The following is an 8,831-nucleotide window of genomic DNA, read 5'->3' as shown; positions in this document are numbered from 1 at the left end:
ATCCAAAGAAAATTGTGCCCCTCCTCGGCCGGGCGGCGCTCGGCGGTCATCGTCGCCGGTCTACTAGCTGCCACCGATCTATGTTCTGTGTTCGTTGTGTTTTGTCTGTTTAAGTCCGCACCTGTTTCCTTTTCTGTAATTAGTAGGGGGGGTATTTAGTTTGTTCCTTTTGGTTTGTGTTTTGTGCGGGATTGTTTATTCGTCAGTGGGCAGGTCTGTGAACGTTCTGTGTTTTTGCACATTTTTCCCCAGCGGATTCTCGCTAGAGGAATGTTATATTTGCCGGGCTGCGCCCCGTGCGTATCTTTGTTTTCTCTGGGTCAACTGTGTTCCCGTGTGGTCTCTGGGCACACCCGATGCCCTCTTATTACGCCGAGTGGTTTTTTCGGTGCAATAAATATACCGTTCTATGGCAGTACTGGACTACGTCTCCGGCTTTTGACTCTGCCTTTTCCTCCTGCCGTACGGAATCGTGACAATTGTATATATATATTGTATGTGCCTCTGTTTCCCCCATGTCCTTTTGGGAATTGTTTATTGTATGTGCCTGTGCACTTGTTTTACTGGTGCGCGACGGGTTTTGTACGTATGTGTTTGTTGTTTTTGTATGCCGTTATTTTTATATATTAAACTGCTCCGCAGTCCGAACTCCGAACTGCTTAGCAAGTTCTGCTCTCCTGCGTCTGATTTACATTTTACATTTTAGTCATTTAGCAGACGCTCTTATCCAGAGCGACTTACAGTAGTGAATGCATACATTTAATTTCATGCATTTTTTTTGGTACTGGCCCCCCGTGGGAATCGAACCCACAACCCTGGCGTTGCACACACCATGCTGGCGTTACAAACACCATGCTCTACCAACTGAGCCACAGGACTTCCCTGGCACGAGTTATGCACCCCTTACAATGGCAGCACAGGAATAGATGGAAGAAGAGAGGTGGAAATGTTTTAATATTGATCACAATATGGCTGTACAGTAATAGATGGAAGAAGGCTGTACTGGTTATGTCTCTATGTTAGACACTCTGTTGTTATCTCCCATCAGTCAGTACTAGTTATGTTTCTATGTTAGACACTCTGTTGTTATCTCCCATCAGTCAGTACTAGTTATGTCTCTATGTTAGACACTCTGTTGTTATCTCCCATCAGTCAGTACTAGTTATGTTTCTATGTTAGACACTTCTCTTGTTTTGTATCGGTCCATGTTCTTCGTCATTAAACTCACTAACCACTTGATTCCTGACCCTGCGTCTATGTTACACTTTATGATCAGACACTAATCATTCTGTTGTTACTACTGTAAGATACTGAGAGAACAGGACACTAATCATTCTGTTGTTACTACTGTATGATACTGAGAGAACAGGACACTAATCATTCTGTTGTTACTACTGTATGATACTGAGAGAACAGGACACTAATCATTCTGTTGTTACTACTGTATGATACTGAGAGAACAGGACACTAATCATTCTGTTATTACTACTGTATGATACTGAGAGAACAGGACACTAATCATTCTGTTGTTACTACTGTATGATACTGAGAGATCAGGACACTAATCATTCTGTTGTTACTACTGTATGATAGTGAGAGAACAGGACACTAATCATTCTGTGTGTTACTACTGTATGATACTGAGAGATCAGGACACTAATCATTCTGTTGTTACTACTGTATGATACTGAGAGAACAGGACACTAATCATTCTGTTGTTACTACTGTATGATACTGAGAGAACAGGACACTAATCATTCTGTTGTTACTACTGTATGATACTGAGAGATCAGGACACTAATCATTCTGTTGTTACTACTGAAAGATACTGAGAGAACAGGACACTACTCATTCTGTTGTTACTACTGTATGATACTGAGAGAACAGGACACTAATCATTATGTGTGTTACTACTGTATGATACTGAGAGAACACGACACTACTCATTCTGTTGTTACTACTGTATGATAGTGAGAGATCAGGACACTAATCATTCTACGTTGTTACTACTGAAAGATACTGAGAGAACAGGACTATGGGTGCATCTCAACAATCTGAAGTGGCCTCCTCCTTTATCTGGACTCATCTGAAAACACAAGACAGGTCAAAGTAACATGGTGGCTTCCTACCTGGACATTACTTTCACCTGTCAAGTACTCTCATGTCAGTTGAGATGAAGGAAATTAGTTAAAACTCCACTGGAATGCCGTTGCAACTGGTTATTAGTGGGAAACTCATCTATCAATCCACTGGAACACCCCTCTAACTGGTTATTAGTGGGAAACTCATCTATCAATCCACTGGAACGCCCCTCTAACTGGTTATTAGTGGGAAACTCATCTATCAATCCACTGGAACGCCCCTCCACCTGGTTATTAGTGGGAAACTCATCTATCAATCCACTGGAACACCCCTCCACCTGGTTATTAGTGGGAAACTCATCTATCAATCCACTGGAACGCCCCTCCACCTGGTTATTAGTGGGAAACTCATCTATCAATCCACTGGAACGCCCCTCTAACTGGTTATTAGTGGGAAACTCATCTATCAATCCACTGGAACGCCCCTCCACCTGGTTATTAGTGGGAAACCCATCTATCAATCCACTGGAACACCCCTCCACCTGGTTATTAGTGGGAAACTCATCTATCAATCCACTGGAACGCCCCTCCAACTGGTTATTAGTGGGAAACTCATCTATCAATCCACTGGAACGCCCCTCTAACTGGTTATTAGTGGGAAACTCATCTATCAATCCACTGGAACGCCCCTCTAACTGGTTATTAGTGGGAAACTCATCTTTCAATCCACTGGAACGCCCCTCCACCTGGTTATTAGTGGGAAACTCATCTATCAATCCACTGGAACGCCCCTCTAACTGGTTATTAGTGGGAAACTCATCTATCAATCCACTGGATGCCCCTCCACCTGGTTATTAGTGGGAAACTCATCTTTCAATCCACTGGAACGCCCCTCCACCTGGTTATTAGTGGGAAACTCATCTATCAATCCACTGGAACGCCCCTCTAACTGGTTATTAGTGGGAAACTCATCTATCAATCCACTGGATGCCCCTCCACCTGGTTATTAGTGGGAAACTCATCTTTCAATCCACTGGAACGCCCCTCCACCTGGTTATTAGTGGGAAACTCATCTATCAATCCACTGGAACGCCCCTCTAACTGGTTATTAGTGGGAAACTCATCTATCAATCCACTGGAACGCCCCTCCACCTGGTTATTAGTGGGAAACTCATCTATCAATCCACTGGAACGCCCCTCTAACTGGTTATTAGTGGGAAACTCATCTATCAATCCACTGGAACACCCCTCTAACTGGTTATTAGTGGGAAACGCATCTATCAATCCACTGGAACACCCCTCTAACTGGTTATTAGTGGGAGACTTGTCTATCATCTCTGAGCTCTGACTTCTCCCACATGCTGAACTCTAACTTCTCATACTAAAGACATTACCTCCATAACAGCATTGTCATTAGCTAAATGCAACAACAAAACAATATTTATAAAAACAGTCTATCAATATGGTTGTTGAACACTATAATGTATTAAGCAGCATGACAGCTGTCCTTTCAGTTTATGGTTGATGCAGCTTGTTTGCCAATATCCAATGTGTTCTCAACTAGTTCAAAACACATGAAGGCACACAACTCATTGCTTCCAGTTTACAAGTAGTATTTTCTGAGCTTCCTACTTGATATGAACACAGCATCAATAACAGGTTGGGCGAGTTCCTCTGCTCAGACGTTGCGGACTCCTGCCAGATCTTTCAACACCTGGATAGATGTTTTACGTATCAGCTTACCACATCATATGTTATAACAATCTGGTGCCTGACTGCACAGTCCAAGACGTGGCATGGAACCATTGGTTGATGCAACGTGTTGTGGAATATCTAATCAAAGGAAGAGAGACTGCAGATTATTTCAAACAACACTTTATTATAAGATTAGCTAAAACGGAGAATCAACTATCCACTCAACAGTGCATAGTTGAGAAGCTCAACGACCAGTGCCGGTTCAACGCTTTTATAAACAAGCACATCCTTTGTATATGTGGCAGTCAGCATATAGTGTGTAAAAGGTAATTAGTTGTCTGTGCAGACTTAACTTCTCTAGGGTAGGGGGCAGTATTTTCACGGCCGGATGAAAAACGTACCCAAATTAAATGGCCTACTACTCGGGCCCAGGAACTAGAATATGCATATCATTAGTAGATTTGGATAGAAAACACTCTGAAGTTTCTAAAACTGTTTGAATGGTGTCTGTAAGTATAACAGAACTCATATGGCAGTCAAAACCCTGAGACAAATCCTAACAGGAAGTGGAAATCTGATGTGTGGAATCACTTTCAAGCCTTTGCCTATGAAACAGACAGGGACTGGTTACTCATTTAGCACTTCCTAAGGCTTCCACTAGATGTCAACAGTCTTTACAAAGTGGTTTGAGTCTTCTCCGGTAAAAACAGACCGAACGAGAAGCCTGGAAACTTGGTCACAAGCGGATGGCCATTACTACTATGGCGCGCGTGCATGTGGGGACTGTTTTGTTCCGAAAGACAATGCAATCGTCCGCTTTGAATATTATTGAAGTTCTGATTGAAAAGGCCCTAAAGATTTATGCTATACAACGTTTGACATGTTTGAACGAACGTAAATAGATTTTTTTTGTACTTTTCGTGGTGACATGTTCCGCGCGCATCGTACATTTGGAGTAGCCTACAGAACGTGGAAACAACAAGGAGCTATTTCGACATAAATTGTGAACTTTATCGAACAAAACAACATTTGTTGTGGACCTGGGATTCCTGGAAGTGCCTTCTGATGAAGATTATCAAAGGTAAGTGAATATTTCTAATACTATTTATGATTGTAGATGGTTCCAAGATGGCGCTGGTCTGTATCGCCTAGCGTATTTTTCTGAGCACAGTACTCAGATTGTTGCAAAGTGTGATTTCCCAGTAAAGTTATTTTGAAATCTGGCAATGCGGTTGCATTCACGAGTTGTTAATCTATAATTCTTTGAATGACAATATTATATTTTACCAATGTTTTCGAATAGTAATTTTGTAAATTGTAGCGCTGATTCACCGGCGGTATTGGAGGCAAAATATTTTCTGAACATCATGCGCCAATGTAAAATGCTGTTTTTATATACTGCTCAAAAAAATAAAGGGAACACTTAAACAACACATCCTAGATCTGAATGAAAGAAATAATCTTATTAAATACTTTTTTCTTTACATAGTTGAATGTGCTGACAACAGAATCACACAAAAAAATCTATGGAAATCCAATTTATCAACCCATGGAGGTCTGGATTTGGAGTCACACTCAAAATTAAAGTGGAAAACCACACTACAGGCTGATCCAACTTTGATGTAATGTCCTTAACCTCTATGGGCTAGGTGGGACGCTAGCGTGCCACCCGTGGTGCACTCCATCAACAGCAGGTGCATTTCAAGAGCGGCAAATTTGAATCCAAATAAATGTCAAAATTCAAATTTTTCAAACATACAACTATTTTACACCCTTTGAAAGATAAACATCTCCTTAATCTAACCACGTTTTACGATTTCAAAAAGGTTTTACGGCGAAAGCATAAATTTAGAGTATGTTAGGACAGTACATTTACAAGAGTTGTGTGTAATGTTTTGTCAAGTCAAAGACAGGGTCACCAAAACCATAAAACCAGCTAAAATGATGCACTAACCTTTTACAATCTCCATCAGATGACACTCCTAGGACATTATGTTAGACAATGCATGCATTTTTAGTTCTATCAAGTTCATATTTATATCCAAAAACAGCGTTTTACTATGGCATTGATGTTGAGGAAATCGTTTCCCTCCAATAACCGGCAGTCAAGTCAGCGTCACAAATTAAATAATTAAAATTAGAAAACATTGGTAAAATATTATATTGTCATTTAAAGAATTATAGATTTACATCTCTTGAACGCAATCAACTTGCCAGATTTAAAAATAACCTTACTGGGAAATCACACTTTGCAATAATCTGAGCACTGCGCCCAGAAAAATACGCGTTGCGATACAGACTAGACGTCATGTTGGGGAGATCTAAAATCGAAAATACTATGTAAATAATCCATTACCTTTGATTCTCTTCATCAGATGTCACTTCCAGGTATCACAGGTCCATAACGAATGTAGTTTTGTTCAAAAAAGCTCATCATTTATGTCCAAAAATCTCCGTCTTGTTAGCACATGATCTAAGCCAGCCGGACTTCTCGTCATGAACGAGGGGAAAAAATATATTTCCGTTCGTTCAAACATGTCAAACGTTGTATAGCATAAATCATTAGGGCCTTTTTTAACCAGAACATGAATAATATTCAAGGTGGACGAATGCATACTCTTTTATAACGTATTGGAACGAGGGTACCCAACATGAACTCGCGCGCCAGGTGTCTAATGGGACATCATCGTTCCATGGCTCTTGTTCGGTCAGATCTCCCTCCAGAAGACTCAAAACACTTTGTAAAGGCTGGTGACATCTAGTGGAAGCAATAGGAAGTGCCAAAATATTCCTCAGCCCCTGTGTTTTTCAATGGGATAGGTTTAAAGGTAATACAACACATCAGGTATCCACTTCCTGTCAGAAAATGTCTCAGGGTTTTGCCTTACAAATGAGTTCTGTTATACTCAGCATTTGCACGTCTGGATAAAAAAAATGTACCCGATTTAATCTGGTTACTAATCCTACCCAGTAACTAGAATATGCATATACTTATTATATATGGATAGAAAACACTCTAAAGTTTCTAAAACTGTTTGAATGGTGTCTGTGAGTATAACAGAACTCATTTGGCAGGCAAAACCCTGAGACATTTTCTGACAGGAAGTGGATACCTGATGTGTTGTATTTCCTTTAAACCTATCCCATTGAAAAACACAGGGGCTGAGGAATATTTTGGCACTTCCTATTGCTTCCACTAGATGTCACCAGCCTTTACAAAGTGTTTTGAGTCTTCTGGAGGGAGATCTGACCGAACAAGAGCCATGGAACGATGATGGCCCATTAGACACCTGGCGCGCGAGTTCATGTTGGGTACCCTCGTTCCAATACGTTATAAAAGAGTATGCATTCGTCCACCTTGAATATTATTCATGTTCTGGTTAAAAAAGGCCCTAATGATTTATGCTATACAACGTTTGACATGTTTGAACGAACGGAAATATATTTTTTCCCCTCGTTCATGACGAGAAGTCCGGCTGGCTTAGATCATGTGCTAACAAGACGGAGATTTTTGGACATAAATGATGAGCTTTTTTGAACAAAACTACATTCGTTATGGACCTGTGATACCTGGAAGTGACATCTGATGAAGAGAATCAAAGGTAATGGATTATTTACATAGTATTTTCGATTTTAGATCTCCCCAACATGACGTCTAGTCTGTATCGCAACGCGTATTTTTCTGGGCGCAGTGCTCAGATTATTGCAAAGTGTGATTTCCCAGTAAGGTTATTTTTAAATCTGGCAAGTTGATTGCGTTCAAGAGATGTAAATCTATAATTCTTTAAATGACAATATAATATTTTACCAATGTTTTCTAATTTTAATTATTTAATTTGTGACGCTGACTTGACTGCCGGTTATTGGAGGGAAACGATTTCCTCAACATCAATGCCATAGTAAAACGCTGTTTTTGGATATAAATATGAACTTGATAGAACTAAAAATGCATGCATTGTCTAACATAATGTCCTAGGAGTGTCATCTGATGGAGATTGTAAAAGGTTAGTGCATCATTTTAGCTGGTTTTATGGTTTTGGTGACCCTGTCTTTGAATTGACAAAACATTACACACAACTCTTGTAAATGTACTGTCCTAACATACTCTAAATTTATGCTTTCGCCGTAAAACCTTTTTGAAATCGTAAAACGTGGTTAGATTAAGGAGATGTTTATCTTTCAAAGGGTGTAAAATAGTTGTATGTTTGAAAAATTTGAATTTTGACATTTATTTGGATTCAAATTTGCCGCTCTTGAAATGCACCTGCTGTTGATGGAGTGCACCACGGGTGGCACGCTAGCGTCCCACCTAGCCCATAGAGGTTAAACCATGTGAAGAGATGGCGTGATTAATGGGGAACCAATTATTTGTCTCCACAATGTCTGTGCGCAAGTTACTCCCTTCAGTGAGCTTGTCCAAGAGTGGAGTCAAGAGGGGGTTTACTTGAGATGGGAGTATCTAGAGTTGACAATTGATTTATGCCATTGGATGAGTTGGTGTTTTTGTACTATGAGGTACCAGGAACGAGATTAGAACCTCGTCATTAGGGACCAAACTGAACAATAATTTATAGGGAATGTTATCTGGCTAAGGGATAGTCCTTTCTCAAGTATAAGGTCCCTTTGTGAACTGTTTCTAAGATCTGTGGTTTGTCATGTACGTTGAGAGGGGTGGATCTTGGCTATAAAAGCTCTTTGTACATTTGTGTAGCTTTTCAATGGTTCATTAGAGATAGCGCATCATTGAAAGTCAAGTGCTTTTGCAAAAACATCTTAATTATTAAAGATGTAGTTTACGTATAATTCTGACTGGTGTGTGAAGTTTGTAACTCTCCTCATTTGGTAATGCAGAAATTAGCCACCACATATGTTAACCTCTCTAGGCTAGGCGGGACGAATTCGTCCCACCTACGTAACAGCCACGGCTATCCTGTGGCGCGATTTTCAAAACCTTAAAAATCCTATTACTTCAATTTCTCAAACATATGACTATTTTACAGCCATTTAAAGATAAGACTCTCGTTAATCTAACCACACTGTCCGATTTCAAAAAGG

Source organism: Salmo salar, unplaced genomic scaffold (assembly GCF_965601325.2).
Source record: "Salmo salar unplaced genomic scaffold, fSalSal1 ptg001067l, whole genome shotgun sequence".
In the NCBI taxonomy this organism is placed as follows: Eukaryota; Metazoa; Chordata; class Actinopteri; order Salmoniformes; family Salmonidae; genus Salmo; species Salmo salar.
Note: the sequence above shows the minus strand (reverse complement) of the source record.